We start from the raw sequence: 21,748 nt of genomic DNA, 5'->3' as shown, positions 1-21,748 counted from the left end.
GCCTGAGGTACCCACAAATAATCAGCGATGGCGTCAGCACTCACACCCGGGCAACGAAACCTCTAGGCCTATGATTGTAACCGCCGTGTTAGGATGGCTGCAAACAGAGAGATTTGCTGATTGTTAAAGACTCCTAGATAGCAATATTCATTTATTCACTCATTCATGTTTTTCAGTGAACCAATCTACGTGCCATCCAGCGTATGCTTGAGACTGTGTTCAGTGGAGGCAATAAATAGCCGTAATGTTTTGACTGCTTTTTACGGGCAAGAGGCTTTATGTAAAATTATCCTTACAAATGCCATGTTAGATGGTGTTTTTAATACCCATTTCTCGTGATTCATCGCTTACATATGACATCCCAACAAGTGCCCTCCTCAATGCCCATCACCCATTTATTTTTCCCCCCTCCCCCCTCCATTAATACTCATTTTAAAGATGAGGAAATCAAGGCCCAGAGATATAAGGTAACAATATAGAAAGGGGGAGAGCCAGAATTCAAATCCAGATCTGACTTACAAAACCATCTGCTATGAATACAGGGGAAAGAGGCTTCTTTTTCCATATGAAACAATATGTCTGTGATGTAAGATGATGTTTAAATGTTTAAAGAAACAATACCAAGCTTCTGATGACGGGGATGTTTCTCATATCCTCCTCCTGACTCAGAGCGGGTGGGGAGTCAGAGTCACTGTCCATGTCTTAAGCAGACCATGTTCTAAGATAGGACAGTCTTTCAGATTTACTGTATTTACATTTGACTAACATAAAAATGTTGCATACTGCTTACCTAGTATACTAAAGACCCTGACCTGGAAAGGAAGAGTACATTTGCTATACCAAGAGAAAGGTTTCTGTTTTAGGCTAAATGATAAGCCTGTCAAGTACAAAACTTGCCCTATGTCTCCTTCCTACCCAAGGGCATGGTACATTTCACTTGCTCTGGTTAGTTTTCCCTCATGACATGACTGAAGGAGTTTTCATCAAGATCCCATGATCAACACCAGGGAAACTCTTACATTGTAAGGATGCTGTTGTGGATGGTATTTGTTAGGTGTGGCTTTTGTGGACAATGTTCTAGACTGTCCACTTCTAAGAGTGGCTGCATTTTCACAGAAACTGTTATCTTTTCATCCAAGGGCTGTTGCAAATAATATGACTTACCGGTTGACCTTTTCATGTTGACTCTAGAAAATTCAGGGCTAATTTGTTACCTGCTCACAGGGTTTTTGATGGCATGGATATTTTAACCCTATTCCCAGCCTTGTTTTATATACCCATTCTTTCTTTCCCTTCTCATTTTTAATTAATTCCAGTTTGAGTTTCATATATTCTTGTAAGCTATCTTAAGTTGTTTCTGGAATGAGATGGTGGTATAAACAGGCAAACAAATACAGTATCTACAGCAATCAATAAGAATATTTGGAATCAAGAGACTCAAGTGTTTGAGTCTGAATTATAAACTGGAGAAATGGTTACGGATAAGTAAGCCAGGTTGACTGTGTCAAATACAAATTCAGGTTCATGTTCAATCTAGTACCTGATTCATTCATGGATGCACTCATTCAAACCATTTTTAAAATTTTTAATGTTTATTTATTTTAAAGAGAGAGTACAAGCAGGGGAGGGGCTGAGAGAGAGGGAGACACAGAATCTGAAGCAGGCTCCAGCCTCCGAGCTGTCAGCACAGAGCCCGATGCGGAGCTCGAACTCACAAACCGTGAACCATGACCTGAGTCAAAGTTGGACGCTTAACTGACTGAGCCACCCAGGTGCCCCTCAAACAATAATTTTTGAGTAATGTGCCAGATATTGAGCAATGTCTTATGAGGGATTTAAAAAATGCAAGACTCTGCTCTCTTGATATTACATATTTTTTAGGGGCTATAGATACCCTGCCCTTCCAATTATGAGACAGGAACTGTCATTATTTCTGTTCATCATAATTAAAAATAGACTTGAGAAAAGGGTGTGAGGATGGGGAAACAGGAACAGAGTCATGTGAAGACCTCTCCCTTGGAAATTGGAGAAAATAGTATCAAAACTTTTAGACTTCTTTAATAATAGTAAGAATACCTAACATTTGTGGGGCATGTATTATGTGTGAAGCACTATTCCAAGTTTACATGAATTAAGTCATTTGATTTTGACAACAGCACTGTGAAACAGATGCTAATCCTGCCCCCATTTTACAGTTGAGGAAACTGAGGCCCTAAGGGGTTAAGTAAAATTGCTCAGAGTCTGGAGTTAGCAAGTGGTAGAACCAGGAATGTAAGCCTGGCCATCTGCTTCTGGTACCTGTGAGCCTGATTGTTCTATACCCCCCTCATGGCTGCCTTAAGGAATATTGATCTTCTTATTTAAAGCAAGTACACTAAAATTTCAAAAGTTACACTGGAAGTCCTGGTTAATTTAAATATGACGAAATAGTAATGAATCATTTTCTATATATAGGCTTCATGAATGAAGTCAAGGATCTGTGTCCTTGAGGGTAAATATGTTATATTTGGGAGCACATCCAAACTTTTACCCCGGTACCATTTTGTAAAGAGGCATCAGCCTATCATATTAAGGTATTTCTCACACACGTTAACAGCTCAGAATCTGTCATCAGATAGACCGGGGGCTGACTACTGACCCTGCTACTTACTACGTGTTCTTGGACAATTTGCTAGACAATTTGAAACTTCAGTTTAGCTCACTGTAAAATGGGACAATAACAGTATCTGTCTCATAAGACAGTTGGGAGAAGTGAAAAGGTGGTTTTTCATTTGTCTGTTTTTCCCAGTAAGATGTCAGTTCCAGGAGGGCAGAGACTGTCTACCTTGCTTATTACTGGGTCTTGGCAGAAGAGTTGCCATCAATATTTATTAAGAGAGGGAAGGAAGGAGGGAAGGAAGGAAGGAAGGAAGGAAGGAAGGAAGGAAGGAAAGAGGGAAGGAGGGAGGGAAGGAAGGAGGGAAGGCAGGAGGGAAGGCAGGAGGGAAGGCAGGAGGGAAGGCAGGAAGGAAGGCAGGAAGGAAGGAAGGAAGGAAGGAAGGAAGGAAGGAAGGGGGAGGGAAGGAAGGAAGGAGGGAGGGAGGGAAGGAAGTAAGGAAGGAAGGAGGGAAGGAGGGAAGGATGGAAGGAAGGAAGGAAGGAGGGAGGGAAGGAAGGAGGGAAGGAAGGAAGAAAGGAATATACAAAATGTTCTCAGTTTTGTTAAAATATTTACATTTATGTATATAACATTGGAGTTTACCTAGTGGTCGGTGGTAGGATTGGAGATGATTTATTTTCTCTTATATAAGCTTATGTATTTTTATACATGCCTTATTTTAGAATTAAATCAAATAAAAACAATGTGGCAATGTGATTAAGACATTGATTGATTATATCGATGGCTCTTCCAGACAGAAATTCAGATGGTTCTATTTGTCCCTACAGCAGCATCAAGATTTATAATTGGACCAAATAATAAATGTCATTAGAATAGAGAGTTTTGCAACAAAGGGCTTCAGAAAGTAGTCTCAGGCCAGATTTTCCACAACTAAGCAAAGTGTGAGCATGGGGGAGGTTATGTAAAAAATTCTGGGTGAAGAATATATTAGCCTGAACTTTTTTTGTTTTTTGGCTTCGGCACTGAGCGCGAGTTCGAGGCCACTTGCAGGGCGGGAAACCTGGGAGCAAATCCCTGACCCCATGCTTCTCCTGCCAAGGCTCCCATTGGCCACACCCAGCTGGAGCCCAGAGGGCAGGGAGCCCACTGATGGGATCCATGCAGCCACGTCCTGAGCACAGAGCATGGTGGGGAGGGGCAGGGCATCCATCAGAATCTGTCCCCCGAACTAGAGGTCGTCTTCGGGGCCGCAACCACAGCTGCCGTCACCCGTGTTTACCCAGCATTTCCCACATGCCAGGCGCTCTGCTAAGCACTTACGGGCATCGTTAACCTTACGACATACATACTAGAAAAGCCCTGCTTTTCTTATGAGGAAACTGAAGCAGAGACAGGTCAAATACTTTGTGTATAATTAATGCCTGGCTTGATTACTGCAGTGTATCGTGAGCTTTCTGTAAGGTTGGGGGGAAAGACGCTCTTTGGTGTGTTTTATGTAGACAATTACCTTAGCTGGTGTTCTCTGAGTTTTAGTCATTTGGCAGTACCTAAAAACAGTTTTGATATTATCCACATAGTCTTGTGTTATTGCTTAATATTTAATTTAAAGCAAATTACCCTTTTGACATAAAGAAGGTTATCTCAGAAGGAAATTATACGTGTACTATAATGCGAAGCCAGTAGGACTTGCCATAGATAGAAGGGGACTGCAAACCTAAGTGCTCCACAGTGAAACAAAATACCTTAAACTCTAGCTGGGAATGTTTGCACAAGGCTTTAGAACCTAGGATCTTTGTTAAAAGGGAGATTAGCAAGTGTTAGAGGGATATTAAAGAAATACTAGCATGACCTAATCAGAAGACCTGAAGTTAAAGTGAACATGGAATAACTTTCTCAGTCCGGTTACTTAGTCCCATGTGAATGGTCTACCGAAACCCTCTTCTGAATCAGGAGAGGTAAATGCCTTGCACTGGAGCAGGGATTTTCTTCTGATGGTGCAGACAAGAACCCAGTTGTTTACAAATGCTCCTGCCCCACATCTAGCAGAAACGGAGTGTGCAGAGGAAGAAACTCAAGAGGTAGATTTGTAACATTAACTGCTAGGTTACCATGGTGCATATATTGACCCTTGGAAGATGTCTTCTGCTGGCTCTGCTTGTGTTCTTTATTCTCCTAGAGTGGAGAGGCTGCCATTAGAGTGCTTTTATGCTTCCAAAAACCTCGCACACTGGGGATCTATGTGGTCCCCATAAAAGCCCAAAAAGTAGTCACAGGATGTGATTAGCCTTTATTATAGATGAAGAAACTGTGGCTGAGAGAGATAAGTAGATTTTCCCGTGGTTCATTAAGTGGCTTATAAAATATGTTCTGGGCTATTGGTCTCTGTAACTGAGAACATTGACACTCTTTACGGAGAGAACACGGACAGGCTACCTGGTTGTGTTTCTGCAGGATGTTTTAAGTGTGTGTTCAGTGATCTAGACAAACAGCCTCGTCAGCAGAGGGAGCAGCCTGGCTTAATGCTGGCTGGGTGGTTTGTTTCCACTTTGCTTGCTGGGTGTGTTTTCTTGCCCCCACTTCTCCTCATTTGGTACAAGCAAACTCATTTTCATACTAGAATGTCATTTAATACATTAAAGACACTTGTCCCAGATCACTTTGGGGCATAAGAGGGAATCCTCTTTGGTGACAAAACCTCATCTTTTAGAACCAGGTAAACCTGTCTCTGTCTCCCTCAATCACTGTAGCCCCACTGGATATTGGTAATATCCATAATATCAATTCTCCCATTTCTATCTATTAACAAATATTCTCAGGATTTCACCTCCAATGGCATTATTATCTGTTTCACCTCTTTGATGACTTTGTTATTTACTCTGTGGCTGATACCTACCCTGAAAGCCTCTACCAGACTCGGGGCAGTCGGAGTCACCCACACCCTCTGTGTAAATGGATTTGCTTTGCTGAGTCAGCTTTCAGGAATCCCAGCATGAAGCTGTGAATCAGGAAACATGGAACCAAGCAGCAAGATAGAAGCTCAGCTCAGAACAGAGCTTGGGACTTGTCTTGGAAGAGAGAAGAGCTAAGCAGTGTCTGGATGGAATAACTTCTTGTCCGCTCATACAGGTGTATTTCATTGTTTCATTTGAAGGATGAATAATAGTGACCTCTGACTTCTGGGGAGTGTCTTCAGTTTCTAACATGATGTAGAAGAAGATCATTTGATCTTCATAATAACTGCAAGCAGGTGAAGATAATTATACCCATTTAACAGATTCAGGGAAGTTAAGCGATGTGCTCAAGTCATCACAAGTAACTGAGATTTGAATGCAGAGCATTGAGCTCCAGGTTTAGTGAGTGGTTTTTCCATCATGCCCATGCTTTCTCAAGTCTGAGTTACCCATTATTGTGGGAACTCAGACATGGCAATAAATAACACTGGGCTCCATGATTTTTCTCCACAATTCTCTTTCAGTCTGAGGCATAAAGAAGAAAGCCTCAGCTGGGTACTAATCTGTCACTAATGTTTATTTAACAGATATTTAACACCTATTTATCAAAGAAAATTGTGCCCAGGCTCCGCGCCTTCATGCAAGCAATGGTACCTGGCTGGAATACAGTACTTTTCATTTTCCATTGATTCATTTCTATGTTTGTCTCCTAATTATGTCAAATAATGCTGGGTTTTTGTACCCAGTAGTGGTACAGGGTTTTCTTCAAAAAGACATTGTATTTAAGTTTATGAAAATAATTTAAAAAATTCAAAACAAGTGTTTAATGTTTATTTTGGAGAGAGACACACACACACACAGAGCACAAATGGGGGAGGAACAGAGGGAGACAGAGACAATCTGAGGCAGGCTCCAGACTGAACACAGAGCTGGACACGGGGCTCGAGCCCATGAACTGCGAGATCATGACCTGAGCCAAAGTTGGGCACTTAACTGACTGACCCACTCAGGCGCCCCAAGAAAACAATTTAAAGAACAAAAGCAAATAACTCATGGCTCAGATGACAAAAGCAGGACAGGGAACGGCTGAAGTTTGCAAAGGCTTATAACCACAACCTGCAGAGGGAACACTGAGATTGCTCGAGTGCTACCTAACAGAGATAAAAGGTGAGACAGAGATATGAAGCCCGTATGTAATTTTAAATTTCTTAGTAGTCACATTAAAAACAAAAAGCAGGGGCACCTGGGTGGCTCAATTGGTTAAGCATCTGACACTTGGTTTTGGCTCAGGTGATGATCTCATGGTTCGTGCGTTCAAGATCCACATCGGGCTCTGTGCTGACAGCGTGGAGCCTACTGGGGATTCTCTCTCTCTCCTTCTCTCTCTGCCCCTCCCCAGCTCATGCTCTCCCTCTCTCTCTAAAGAAATAGACATTTTTTTTAAAAAAAAGCAAAAGAAACTCATGTGGTTAATTATACTAATACAGTATATGTATTTATATAATAAAACTGAATACCTAAAATTATTAATATTTTACTTTTTTGCACAAAGTCTTTGAAATCTGGTGTGTATTTTATACCTATAGCGCATCTTAATCTGTATCAGCCACATTTCAGGTCCAATAGCCACATGTTGCTGCCGGTACCTTACTAGACAGTGCAGCTTTAACCCACAGTTAACAAACGAAAGCACGTTCACATCCACAGCCAAGTGAGAGTGATGCTTCTTCTCCTGTTTTGGGTCACTGATGTCACAATTTCTCTTGGTACTTGAGCCTGAGATGATCCTAGTATCCCTCTCTCAACTTAGTTTTTTTTATTTTAATGTTTATTTATTTTTGAGAGAGAGAAAGATAGAGCATGAGTAGGGGAGGGGCAGAGAGAGAGGGAGACACACAATCCGAAGCAGGCTTCAAGTTTTTAGCTGTCAGCACAGAGCCCAATGCGGGGCTCCAACTCACAATGACCTGCCCTGAAACCAGGAGTCGGACGCTTAACTCACTGAGCCACCCAGGCACCCCCTCTCAGCTTAGCTTTTACAAAGCCAGCATGCCTCCCATGTCCCTCCTGGCCTGTGGGATCCCATAAGTGGGTTGATGCAGTAGCCCAGTGCGTGGCCCCAGTGGTCTGGTGGAGATCTAAGGGCAGACAAGCGTGACCAAAGACTCTTAGGCCTTCTGTATTGGCAGCCCACGGGAGGAGATGGCTTGCAGGGACAGCAGGGACTGCATTTCAGGCCATATGTAGGGGAAAATCTGACTCCACCCCTCTATTCTCAGAACATGTGCAGGATGGTGGCTGGTTAAATGGAATGAAGTATATAGTTCCATTTTCCAGATGGGATAAATTAGTTAAATCCAGCTTGAAAGATACAGAGCCAGAATTTGGAACCAGGGACTTTGGCTCCAGAATCTGTGTTCTTAATCTATTATTAAAGTGCTCTATTCTTTTTAGAGGCCCATGACTTTACTGGCTCATAATAAAGATGAAGTTGCAATATTAGTACGTATGGCTATCATTTATGGAGCAGTTACTATGTATGAGACACTGTGTGTCTCATACATCATTCCTTCAGTTCTCCTAAGGACACTTTGAGACAGCTATTACTGACCCCACTCTACAGATGAGCAAATCAAGGTGTGGAAAGATTGAGTTGCTGGAGTTCTCAGGGTCATTACGTTGCTAAGCTTCGTTTGCAAACAAGGTTTGCCGAGCTCCAAAGTCTGTGTCCCTTGGTAGAGGGGTGAACCTCATTATATATTCCAAACTAGCTTCAATGGGAGGCCCGACATGTGTTAGGCATGATGCTAAAATGCTTTACATATTTCACCTCAGTTCAGGTGAGCCCTGCAAGGTAGCTGCTTTTTTATTTCTTTAATTTTTTTAATTTTTTAATTTTCTTTATTTTACAGATGAAGAAGGGAGTGTTCAGAGAAGTAGTAAGTAGAGAGAATGCATACCAAACTCAGATCCATTGGACTCCAAATCCCATTATTTCTTCATTTGTCCATTGTTTTATTGGTTCCTTTTCCCCAGTCACTCGACCGGTATGTATTATCTTCCAACTAGAGGCTAAGTACTGTTCAGACAATGGAGTAGGGACCGGGGTCGGGGCATTCCTCAGGTGGTTTGCATCCTTCTCTCTGCACTACCTGGATTGTTTTATGTTATTACCATAAGATTCACTATTGTCACACTGTCAATGAATCGAAATTTTGTGAAAAGAGATGTAGTGGATCATCTTCTCTTATAAGGGCTGGGTAATAATCAGTCATCTTGTTTCATGTGCTAAGAGTCTGGTTCCTGCTTGAGAATCCAGGTAAGATTTCATTTCTTCTTTTTTCTTAAGTTCTATTTGATTGTGATTGACATACGGTACTTTCCCTTTTTTAGTTTGTTTTTCAGAGAACTTTATCGATTGATTTGTGGTTCCTCAGCTTTGGAACTGGGGCCTCCTGTTTCTTGTTTTTTTTTTTTTTTTTATGAAAAGAAGACTTTTTAAAAGATCCTCTGCCTCCTTTTAGCTTAGTCATAGACAATTGATTTCATAATCGTTGTGCAAGAAGGAGGTATTCTTGGCTGTTTGACAACCTCAGAATGGATGCAGTCTTCACTAGCTTGCTGCAATGTTGTCGTAAATCAATATTAAAAACACCCCTTAAAACCTGACTTGATTTCCAGTTGACCCTGCCTTTCCTCTTCACTACAAATAGTAGCAGTATTGCTTGTAAAAGTTGCTACAGATTCAGTGCTTACTTTGAGGCAGGCACTGCGCTGAGACCTTCAAATATATTACTCTGTTTAATCTTCATCAACAATTTGTGAGGTAGATCTCATAACATACAGGTTTTGAGAAAAGAAAGCATCACATAATGGTTAAGTCTATTGTCTTTAGAATCAGTCAGTCTTGGGTTCAAATGTCAACTCTTACTAACTAGCTCTGGAACTCTATTAAGCCTCTATTAAGCCTCTATTAAGGCTTAATAGATTGCCCCTATCTGTAAAGAGGGGCAATGATGACATTGATTTTCAAAGGGTTTTTGTCAAGTATGCATGAGCTAATTCAATAAAATACTTAGCTCAGTGCCTGACACATAGTGAGTCCCCAATGAATTGACATACACACACACACACACACACACACACACGGAGACAGATAGGAAAATTCTGTATATAATTGAATAACGGTACAGAAAAGTGTATTGGTATTATTCAGTGGGTTTTGATGGTCAAATAAATCAGGTAAGTTAATTTATTTATTCAACACATCTCCAGTAGGAACCAACTAGGTGCCATGTCTTCGGAATATAGTAATTAATAAAAACAGACATGATCCCATCATTCACTCTGTTGGAGGACAGATCCTACTCAGATATTCCCAGAAGAATATGTAATTGCAGATGATGATAATGGCCTTGCAGGAAAAGGAACTGGTGTTTTGAAAACAAACACAAAACTGCCTGGCACCAGCCAGTCTAGGTGGACAAGGAGAGAGCTGCACAGATCTGACTGCGTCCAGAATCTCCTTAGGATTATCCCTCCCTTCAGTGGTTCTGAAAGCATGTTGAATAGTAAATACACCACAAAATGACTTATCTGGAAGGTCTACAAATTGGTGTCTAGAGGGAGTTCTATCCACTACCTGCTTATACCATGCCCAAGAAGAATGCACATTGACATAGGTCAGGACCAGAAAGATTTATTGGGTCATTCTGCTAGCAGAGGGAGGTTTAAAAGGAAGGAAAAGAGTGCTTGCCTAGTGAGAATTTTGGTGACTCACATGACCGCTGAAGCTATTGGCTCTCTGCACTCGCTCACCGGCAACCCTCTCCCCCTTAGAAAGCCAAGCAATAACCAAAGAGGTGAAGAGGTCTGGAGGGGATCTGTTTATATATCTAAATGGTGATACAAGAGGATTCCTGCGTTTCTGGACCTGTATGCTCTCAGAAGTTTGGAAGCTTAGGGAAACAATCGGGGCTGTTAACTGTTTTCAGGTGAGCTGTTGGCTTATACAGAAAACAGCACTCTTTCCAAATGATTGGTTATTGATTTTGACACATCTACCAATAAGTACAGAAACAAGTATGATGCTCAAGTCCTAGACCAGAGGTGAGTCAACTGTTGAAACCATTTGGGACATCTTAAAAATAACTAGGGGGAAAAAGAACCCACATTTGTAGAGTTAGTCAAGGATGAATCTGGAAATTGGAGATGCTTATTGAGCATCTTATCAATATTCTTTATTTTAATGTATTTTTTAGCACTTCCAAAATATTTTGGGGGCTGCCATTGAACCAGCTCAATAAAAATACTAAGATGTAGTCAATTAACCATCAGCTTTGTCTACCTGGCATAAAGCATCTGGGCATTGTAAACATATCTGGAAAACAACAGATGCCAGGCAGTGTATAGATGAAACATCTGGAGGAAGTGTGGCATACAGGAGACATGGAGGGAGGCTCAGAGTCTCAAGCAGCCAGACTTGAACTTCATCTGTCCCATGTACCCTGGTCTAGAATGTTGTCTCACTGTGTGATCAAAACAACTCTCCCACACACCTGACTGGCTAGGTCGGAAAAGCAGGCAACTTTTGATCTCAGGGTTGTGAGTTTGAATCCCATGATGGGTGTAGAGGTTGCTTAAGATAAGTAAACTTACCTGTTTACTTATAAAAACTACTTACAAAAAACTACCACAGTTTTTTATGTATATAAAACTTGGGAGTCATATATATAGATGATATGTATATATATCATGTGTATATATATATATGTGTGTGTATATATGTGTACATATATATGATGTATATGTATGATATATATGTGCATATATGATGTGCATATATGTATATATGACATCACACACACACACACAGACACACTTTCTAAAAAAGAGATGACCTACACAGTGGCAAATAGTAGGGGCATAGATAATAAATATGTCAGATATTCCAAAGTAATTTCTTCATTTGTCCAATTATTTTTAGATTCCCCCTCCAACCTATATTTAAAAATGGATGCATTTTATAGGAAATTTCTTCAAGTAAGCTACTCTGAGAAATTTTGACTTAAATTGCTAGCAGACCTTTCAGGTGCCACCTTCTGAACCAAGTCAGCTCCTCTCTGGTCTCTGTGTTCTCTTGCCATCACCCTCCCTGCAAGTGGAAAGAAGGCACATCTTTCTCCTTCAGAATTACATAATATTAGAGTGGGAAGGAACTGTCGAGATAAATCCAGGCTGTCAAATACTCCTGTGAAAACATAATCCTATTATTAACTTACTATTCTACACCACTGATATCTCCCAGATAGGACAGAAGAGTTGCTATGCATGGCTGGAAATAATGCAATAAAGCAAACCTGATCATGGATTTAAAAATTCTCTGGGATACAGTGTTCACATCTGACAGGATCATTATGAGGATCAAAATTATGAAGGATAATTTTAGTATTTTAAAGAATATTTTAATGGTTGCATTAATGGTTAGGAAGATGAAGGTGGTGAAGGTGATGTAATCTTCAAGAGACATGGGCTGTTTTTGGCATGGTCAAGGACACTGGACCATGAATTCAGCTGTAATGACTTCTTTTTTTCAATCTGTATATTGATGTTCTTTTGAAAACAGATTCATGCTGCTGAAGTCCAATGCATATGGCCAAAGTGTTGTTATTGCAGTCTCTAAAGTTTGAGCCAGTGGCTGTGTGTGGGTAGAACCTCAAGCCTCTTTGGCACCAACGAAGAAGTCTGGCAGCAACCAGGTGTGTGTATGTGAATATTTCATCTGGTTGCAATACACGACTGGAAAAGAACTGGGGTAATTGTGTTAAGACATGGAAGGTCACTTGGAGAATGCCTGGTGAATGAGCCATTGCTACAATCAGTGAATGCCCTGATCACTGTTACATTCCCAGAAAGTACACTGTATGTGGTATTTAAAGTGTTTTCCCATGTTGGCTTCATTCACTGGATTGTAAGGTCCTTGAGGATGGGACAGTCTTCACCACCTGTGTCCCTAGTCAAATGTCTGGTGTATGTATAACTTCTCATCTATATCCACTGCATGGAAGAAGAAAGGACAGAGAGCTCACATTTGGCATAGTCACTTGGAAAATCATTTGGATTTCAAAAATTTGCGTGTTTCCTAAATTATCTCCAAGATACAAGAAACTCATGACACTGGCTATCTATAAAAAAGAAAATGAAATGGCTGGAAACAGGGATGGAAGAAGGGCTTTTGGGGTTTTGGTTTTATTATTTTTATTTACCTTACCCTTACCCCCGGTATGCCCTTTTAAATGACTGGATTTGAAAACATTAGCATAATTTTAGAATAGGCATATTTTACTGGATTTGACCTTTGGCAATTGTGAGAAACTTTCTGTTTAGGGGGATGATTATGATTATATTTCACACTTTACTCCCACCATTTTTTTTTTTTTTTTGCAAGTGAGCAAGCGTTAGCACAGCTAGGTTCATGAAAAGAGCTGCTATTTTTTTCAAGCATTCCTTATGCCTTTCTAGAATTGAAGACCCATTATTCTGTCATATATCAACCCATCTGTCAGCCCTCAACAGATGGTTAAAATGAAGAACTTCTAAAATACCAAGGAGGAAATTATCCTGCACTTCACCATCTACAGCTTAAATTTACTCTGACTTTGGAAAATTCCTTTGCCACTTCGCCACTCATCATACCAAGTGAAAGTGAGGGAAAATATTACATTTGAATTACAAAGTAGAAGCCATTCCTCAAAAAGGTGGCTATTGGATTCACAGACATTGGCTTTACTCTGTCAGTTGGAGAGAAGACAAAACTGGGTTCGAGTCTCAGTTGTGCTGCCTCTTAGCAGCCTAGCTTTGGATGGTTTATTTGACTTGCTAGGCCTTTATTCCTTCAATGGAAATAGAAGAGAATGAATAGCCTATATTAGAGAGTTGATGAGGGAATGAAAAAAAAAAGGATAATCTGTGGGACAGTATCTTGCACAAGGCACCTAATAAAAGATAAATGTTACTATTTTCACCATTGGTTCTCCCCTTCTCATCTCATTTTCCAGATTTATCCTAGATCTAAGATTCTGTGTCTCTGGCAGGCAAGATTTGAGCAGGTGCCTAAGGACAGAAATCCAGCAGATACGAAAAGGGGTCCAAGTGCGGATGAGTCTGGGTGTGTGTCTGTCTGTCTGCAATGTGTGCTGTATACATAGTGTAACCATTGGAAAGCCTGGGTGGTTATTCCATGTATGTGAAGAAGAAGGGTAGGGAGACCATGGAAGTGAAATATTGTTGCATTCTGGGGGATATGTATTTATTGTAAGCCTGAGGGTCCCAGAGACTTCTGCCCAAACCCTCCCAAAGAGAGTCAGCGTATGTTTTCTTGGTTTTCATTTTCACTCCAAATGAAATAAATATTTGTGATTTTTACCCTGTCTAGGCATAAATATTAATTGAATCATAACTTCTGTTTCATGCTTTACTTAGCTGTTTCCACTTATTTTTGTCAGTTCTATCATATTTCCAACAAGTAACTGTTAGAATTTAACATTTACAGTTTTTTTTTTTTTTTGCAGTGGGAGTGTTTGGGAAAAGAGTCTCCCTCTCCCCAGTGTTACTCTTTCAAGAGTGCTGATGTGAGTGATAAGAGATAACCATAGGCCTGAAAGCTTGGAGGTGCGAGATGGGTCCCAGGACAGGGGCTTCTCGACTTCCTGTGCCACAAATCTCCTAGGATCTTGTGCAGATTCTGACTCAGTAGGTCTGGAGTCAATCTGAGAGTCTGCGTTTCTAACAGGACTGTTGGTCCATGAATAAATCGTGACATGCAGGGTCGTAGTCTATGAGGGAACTTCTTTAAAAACTTCCCGGTCTCTTATGCTTTGGCTCTCTCCCACTCTTAAAAACTGAGAACAAACTGAGGGTTGATGGGGGGTGGGAGGGAGGGGAGGGTGGCTGATGGGTATTGAGGAGGGCACCTTTTGGGATGAGCACTGGGTGTTGTATGGAAACCAATTTGACAATAAACTTCATATATATTGGACAAAAAAAAAAAAAAAAAAAACAACTTCCCAGTCTGCTCCAGCATCCACTCCACGGCCCCCAGCTGGATGAGCTATCTCACACTTTTTTTTTTTAAGTTTATTTTTATTTTTGAGACAGAGAGAGACAGAGCATGAGCGGGGTAGGGTCAGAGAGAGGGAGACACAGATTCTGAAACAGGCTCCAGGCTCTGAGCTGTCAGCACAGAGCCCGACGCGGGGCTCGAACTCACGGACCGCGAGATCATGACCTGAGCCGAAGTCAGCCGCTCAGCCGACTGAGCCACCCAGGCACCCCTCTCACATGGTTTTGAGTACACTGACATTCTGCCTCATTTTCATATAGGTAGGTCTCATTTTGCCAATTCAATTTTAAGATAACTTCCTCTCTTCTAGCATTTCTTGAGTAATTTCTGTACACCAGCCACTGTGCTAACCATTAACTGCATTTAATTCTCAGTGATAAGGTAGGTCCTGTTATTACCATCAATTAACAAGTGAGGATACAGAGGCACAGAGAGGTTAAATTAATGGCTCAAGGTCACCCAGGTAGAAAGTGGTAAAGCCAGGACACAGAGTTTGACTTCAGAGCCTGGACCCCCAATCGTTAATGCTTTGCTGAGATGATGCCTCCCTGGGATGGTGTCCAATGTAATTTTTATAATCACTGCCGCACCTATTCCACTGTCATTTCTGATAGAATCAGATAGAATAAAAATCTCTTTTACAAATAAAAAAGAAAGACCTATGTGCTGTTTTTTTTCTTTTCTTTCTTTTTTTCTGGACTGGCAGCTTACCGAAACCTGTGGAGCTGAGTTTCAGGGGATTAGGACTAACATTATCAGACAAAAGTCCAATAATATGCACTTAGCTCAACTGCGTATTATTATTAGAATCTGGTCTTGAGAAGTGAGCCTATGTGGGCTCCATTTGACCCGCCGTATATTAGAATCTGTAATAATGAGATCTCATTATATGCCATATTGTATCCTGTTGATGAGAGGAAGAAATTAGTTACTAAAGAAGGGAAGGTTCTACATAAGATATTCTTAGTCACAAAGAGGACCCTGAGTCCACACAAATGTGCACAAAGTAGCTGAAGCTGTAATAACCTTGCCCCAGTTTGCAGAGCTCCCTCTGTTAAGTGCTGCTCATAATATTATTCCCCCTTTTCTTCTTCAATATTACTTTGGCTATTCAGGGTCTTTTGTGGTTCCATACACATTTTAGGATTGTGTGTTCTAGCTTTGAGAAGAATGCCGGTGCAATTTTGATTGGGATTGCATTAAATGCGTAGATTGCTTTAGGTAGTGTTGACATATTACTTGGCAATGAGAAAGAATGAAATCCTGCTATTTGCAGCAACGTGGATGGTACTGGAAGGTATTATGCTACATGGAGTAAGTCAGTCAGGGAAGGACAGATATCATATGTTGTCACTCCTATGTGGACCTTGGGGAACTTACCAGAAGACCCTGGGGGAAGGGAAGGGGAAACAATAGTTACAAACAGAGAGGGAGGGAGGCAATCCACAAGAGGCACCAAAAAAAAAAAAAAAAAAAAAAAATTCCCCTTTCTTTAGAAATGGTTTCCACTATTACAAAAATGATGCCAAACAGAAAGCATTTTTTTAAGAGCACAAAAAAAGGTAAGAATGCAACATCCTGGTTCCATATTTTACAAACCATCCCCATTCTGTTTATGCACTTTGGCAAACAGTATTGAACCCATTGGAAAACACCGGGGAAATACACATTTTGCAAGAACTTGGTTTTGATGATTTTGAGAGAATGTGAAAGCCAAATTATGGTACCTGTTAAGGTAATGGTGTGTAGCTTAAGTTAAAAAGAAATCCACACGTGCAATCACAATTACCTTTTAAAATGTGGTGGAAATATGAGAGTTGAATACACAAGCAGAGATGGGGTCTTAGAGCTTTCTGTAATGAGAAAATCACCAAGAACTGAAATAATCTGTGATAAACCTTTCCATCTCCCAAGGCGGGCGGTGTCCTTGCTTTTGTGCATACATGAGGTTGTGTGGGCTTGTGTTTAACAGCCACGTATGAAAAACGCGTATCTTTGAACATCGGGATCACTTCCGTTCAGGGAGCTGCTCTCACTGCGAGAACCACGAGGGAGCCGAGATAGAACACACTGTTCTGCTGATGCTGTTTGATGAGACAGCAGCAGATCAGCTGCAAGTTGGAAATGAGTTTTTATTTTTTCTTTACATCTTTTGTATATGCATAAGCATGTGTTGTGGTTTTTGCCTTTTCTTTCTTTTTTTTTTTTTCAACGTTTATTTATTTTTGGGACAGAGAGAGACAGAGCATGAACGGGGGAGGGGCAGAGAGAGAGGGAGACACAGAATCGGAAACAGGCTCCAGGCTCTGAGCCATCAGCCCGACGCGGGGCTCGAACTCACGGACCGCGAGATCCTGACCTAGCTGAAGTCGGACGCTTAACCGACTGCGCCACCCAGGCGCCCCGCCTTTTCTTTTTTTTGTAACACATCTATTGAACGACCACATGTCAGGTTCACGTACAGCGCACTTTGCTATCCTGTTGGCTTGGAATGGCCATGAGGTTTTTATGCTTGATTTTGTTTCAGCGACAACTCCCCCAACCCCACCTTGTTCAAAGGGCTCAAAAGAATGGTTCTCTATCTAGTGCTCCTTTGAAGAAATTTATGAAGAGTCAATTTGGAATAGAGGCTGGCTGAGTCTTTCTTCTGGTTTAGTACATAGATTTCTGACCATACTCAGAATAGTGGTAGAAATACACCCCTTGGAGATCACTTCTCTATTTCCCCATCTCTGTTTTTCATTCTTTACTGGGACAGTAGAGTCCAGGGGTTAATTGCTACAGTTCTGAAGTCAGGTCTGGATTCTTTAGCGCTCACTCATTGTGTGACCTCAGCCAAGATCCTTAAACCCTCCTGGTTCCCCCATCTCTAAACTGGGGGATGATACCTATCTCACACAACTTTGTGAGGATTAAATGAGATACATGAAACACTCATTGCATGCCTGGCATATGGCAAATTCTCAATAAATATTAACTGTTGAAATGATTACTTCTAGATCTACCAACCATAGGCCAGAACTGTCTAACAAGGAGGTTGACTTATCAAGAATGAATTCCCAAAGCAGATCACTGATGGCAGAGGTGAAGCCTTTCTGGAAGTGAGACTCTGTATGCTGGATACCAATCCACTTGGCTAGAATGACAACCCACTGGCTTTTCCGGACCAGAGACTGTGGAGTGGTAACTAAATCTAACAAGTTTTGACTCTAGGTTGATTTAAAAGGGTGGCCTTTGCATTAGGTTAATGCTTCAGCGTTTTGGAGGGTAAGCATCAGCTGAGTTTCTCCCTTGGAGGCACTTGTATTGCACCACGTGCCTGGCTTTTGTGGCTATTTGCTTCCACGTTGAGAGCTACCCTGCATTTCACTCCCCACAGGCAGTGCCTTACTTCGGATCTGTATTGCTACCAGCAAGGAACAGTTAGTGAAGTGTTTTTTTGAGTCATATTTTTTAGTTGCCCTAGGGCACTTAATTTCATGAATTTGGGAAAGAAATGTAGTCCTTCCCAGAGATACTGGCTGGTTTGCTAAATCACCTGCTAATCATCAATACACATATATTTTCCGCAAGGTAAGTGGGACTTTCTCAAAATGGAGTTTCATTCTAAAGAGGTTTTGATGAGTTTTGCTCATAAAAAAGTAACGAAATAGAGAGGCTTCTTTTTCGCATATGCACCAACTTCTTTGTTTTTAAATACAAAATGGATGTGGGACTAATTTCACCTTAGCCATTAAAGAGCTCCTACCTCAATTGAGTCATCTAATGACTATTTATAAGCACGCATGGAAGACCTTTCAAATGAAAATTCATAATTCATTTTTAATAATTTTTAAATGGAACAGTCTTCCACCGCACCCCACCCCCGCCACGCTTGGCATTCAAAACTAAGGAGAAATATCAGAGTGTTCTTCTTTAAAATGACAGATGATAAGTTTATTGTTTGTTTGTTTTTATAGCTAGATAGAAGGAACCAACCTCAAAAAGAATTTGAAATTACTTATGCACTTCAAGCGAGAACTAGGAAAATTTGCTAGATGATCCAGGACAATAAAAAACACCGAAAGAAACAAACAACAACAACAAAAAAATCAGTAAACATCATTAATTGTTCCTTCATTTTCCATCTCTCAACTGTGCTTCTAGACACGAGGAATATAGTAGTGGACAAAAGCAGACAAAAATTTTTACAGAATGTACTTTCCCATGGAGAAGACAGACAATGAACAAGGTAAGTAACTGACCTACATAGTGATTTGGGTAGTAGGTAAGGGATATGGAGAAAAATTAATGCCGGAAAGAAGGATAGGACTGATATGATGGGGAAGTGGGTGCTCAAATTCTAGGTAGGGTGGCCAGGAAGACCTTATTAAGGTAGGTTTTGAGTAAAGACCTGAAGGACATTAGGGAACCAGCCACGTGGATATGTAGGGAGAACCTTCCAGGTGGAAGGAAGAGCAGGCACAAGGGCTCTGAGATGGGAGAGAGCCTGGTGGGTTTATCAGTCTAGAGAAATGAACACTTTAATTAATTTGCTTGAAATGATGCAAAGGGTGGTTCTTTACCTTTTTAAGTCAGAGACTCTTCATAGGATGGGCTAACAAATGTACGACATATACTGTTCTAGGGAGATTGGACTTGGGGGAAGGATGTGGGGAGGAAAAGGTCATGGTCACACCGTCAACAAGAGGTGACAAGAGTCTGCCTTAGGGGCATGGCAGTGGATTCAAGCAAGAGATAATAAGGAGATAGATTTGATGGTGCTTAGTGAGGGATTCGATTTAGAAGTGGAGAGAAGGTGCTAAAGAAAACACCCGGGTTTCTGGCTGGGAAGACGGCAGTTCCATTTACTGGGGACCCAACTCTATGATGCTGGGATACCCAGCAATCAAACTCTATCAGCTCAGTATGCTGGCTTGGTGGACCTGCCCCCCTGAACTCAGGAAGTTCTGGGGTGCACGTGTGTCAGACTCGTGGATGGTTATCTCATCAAGATGTATGTGTGGGTTCTGTGTACCCCATTAAAATTATACTCATGGTAGGAAGTACCACGGTATTTCAAAATCTTCTCTTTGGCTAGGGGTAGTTAAAGAAAATCTCCTACTTTTTCATATCAAAACCCTTTAGAAGGGAGAGCTTCTCATGGTCAGCACTGCTACCTTAAGTTCTGAGGTCTTCTTTGAGAGCCCTTTCCTTATTTAGCCCTAAGATACGGAAATTCTGAAGTCATAGCTTCTCCTTTCATTCCTAGTCCCTCTCCACATTCTCATATTCTCTGAATTTCAGATCTGCACCGATCTCTTTGCTACTATCCATACATGGATGCCCACAGTCCTCCAATTTAACTTGTTTGAAAAGAACTCCATGTCCACCCCCTGCCGCCAACCCTACTCTTCCTTCTGCAGGTATTGGCTCATTTCATACTGGGGAGCCTTGTTTAGCTCCTTCTCCCTCCTGCTTCCCTCCTGCTGTCCTTGGGGATAGTGTAAGGTGGTGACTACCAGCCCAGGCCCTGGACCAGACAGATCTGGACACACTTCTGGCTCAGCCGTTCACCTGCCATGTTACTTACCTTGGGCCTCCCTTAAAATGGGAGCAAAAACACTTAGCTCCTAGGCTTTTTGTGAACTTGAAATGGATAATGCATGCAGAGCCCTTGGGGTTTCATGCCCGACATGTAGTATGTAGTACGTATGTAGTATGTGCTCAAGAAAGAGTTCGGGTTTGACAAGACTCTTATCGCTTCCTCTTTACATATTGCAATTGTCTGCTAATCAGCCCCCTACCTCCATTACCATATTATCTAGTTGTTAACATAAGCTTTTTAAAACACTGGTTTGCTAATATCCTTCTCCAAGGGAAAACTTCCAATAGTGTAGATAAGTGTCTTAGAAGTTATCCTACCTTGGGAATATATATATATATATTTTTTTTTTTTTGGAAGGAGGAGGTGGGGGGGTCAGAGATCTTTTATAGAATATAAATCTATGCTCCACAATTAGGCTTATCTCATCTTTAATAGCCTCATTGCCTACTAAATCCTCCAGCTTTTTTTTTTTTAAATATAATTTATTGGGACGCCTGGGTGGCGCAGTCGGTTAAGCGTCCGACTTCAGCCAGGTCACGATCTCGCAGTCCGGGAGTTCGAGCCCCGCGTCAGGCTCTGGGCTGATGGCTCAGAGCCTGGAGCCTGTTTCCGATTCTGTGTCTCCCTCTCTCTCTGCCCCTCCCCCGTTCATGCTCTGTCTCTCTCTGTCCCAAAAATAAACGCTGAAAAAAAAAATTAAAAAAAAATATATAATTTATTGTCAAGTTGGCTAACATACAGTGTATACAGTGTGCTCTTGGTTTTGGGGGTAGATTCCCATGATTCATCGCTTATAAACCCTCCAGCTTTAAATATACTCACCCTCAGACACATTCACACACCTCACCACACATATCCTCACTCACATATACCCATACTCACAAACACCCTCACTCCACACACATCCACACTGACCCTCACCAACAACCCACACTTAGACACACCCGCACACACCTCCTTCTGCCCTCTTCTGTGTTCTCTACCTCACTCTATTTCTCTCCTCATGGAAGAAGCTTCCTACCATATTTGCCCATAGAGAATCAACCTTTGTTTTCACATTAGACCTTTTGCTCCTCAGGAAAAAAAAAAAAAAATTCTGCTTCTATGGTTGGAATCAATCCCTTGTTCTTCCTCTCTTCTTATATAACCCTTTGTTCTTCCCTCTTGGCAGAGTGAGCCAAATAGCCCTTAAGCTAAGACCCCCGAAAATTCAACTTTCTCTGGACCTCAGAGCTTAGCATAGTGTTTTGCACATAATGACTTCTAAGTGTTTGTTGAATTCAATTAGAAAGATTTCAGTCTCTAAGAGCTAAATGTAAACACGCAGAGCGCATTGAAGCCTTGCCTTTACGGGCCACCTGTTGCTTCCCGGTTCACAGTTTACCTTACAGCTGAGTGTGAGAATCATATTTGCAGGGCCGTCTGTTTCACAAATTGCCAACAGGCCTGGCTTTGCCCCGTCTCTGCATCGGCACACCTTCCATTTAGTT

The 21,748-nt window shown here is 41.4% G+C and overlaps 1 protein-coding gene across 1 annotated transcript in view; it reads right to left on the bottom strand.

Annotated features, from left to right (window-relative positions):
- SYNPR (synaptoporin) overlaps positions 1-21,748 on the bottom strand; it is a 311,626-nt gene that overhangs the window by 9,465 nt on the left and 280,413 nt on the right. The gene's annotated exons all lie outside the window — the stretch shown is intronic.

Source organism: Felis catus, chromosome A2 (assembly GCF_018350175.1).
Source record: "Felis catus isolate Fca126 chromosome A2, F.catus_Fca126_mat1.0, whole genome shotgun sequence".
Classification (NCBI taxonomy): Eukaryota; Metazoa; Chordata; class Mammalia; order Carnivora; family Felidae; genus Felis; species Felis catus.
The sequence above is the reverse complement of the archived record's forward strand: the minus strand, read 5'-3'. Positions and strand labels throughout refer to the sequence as shown.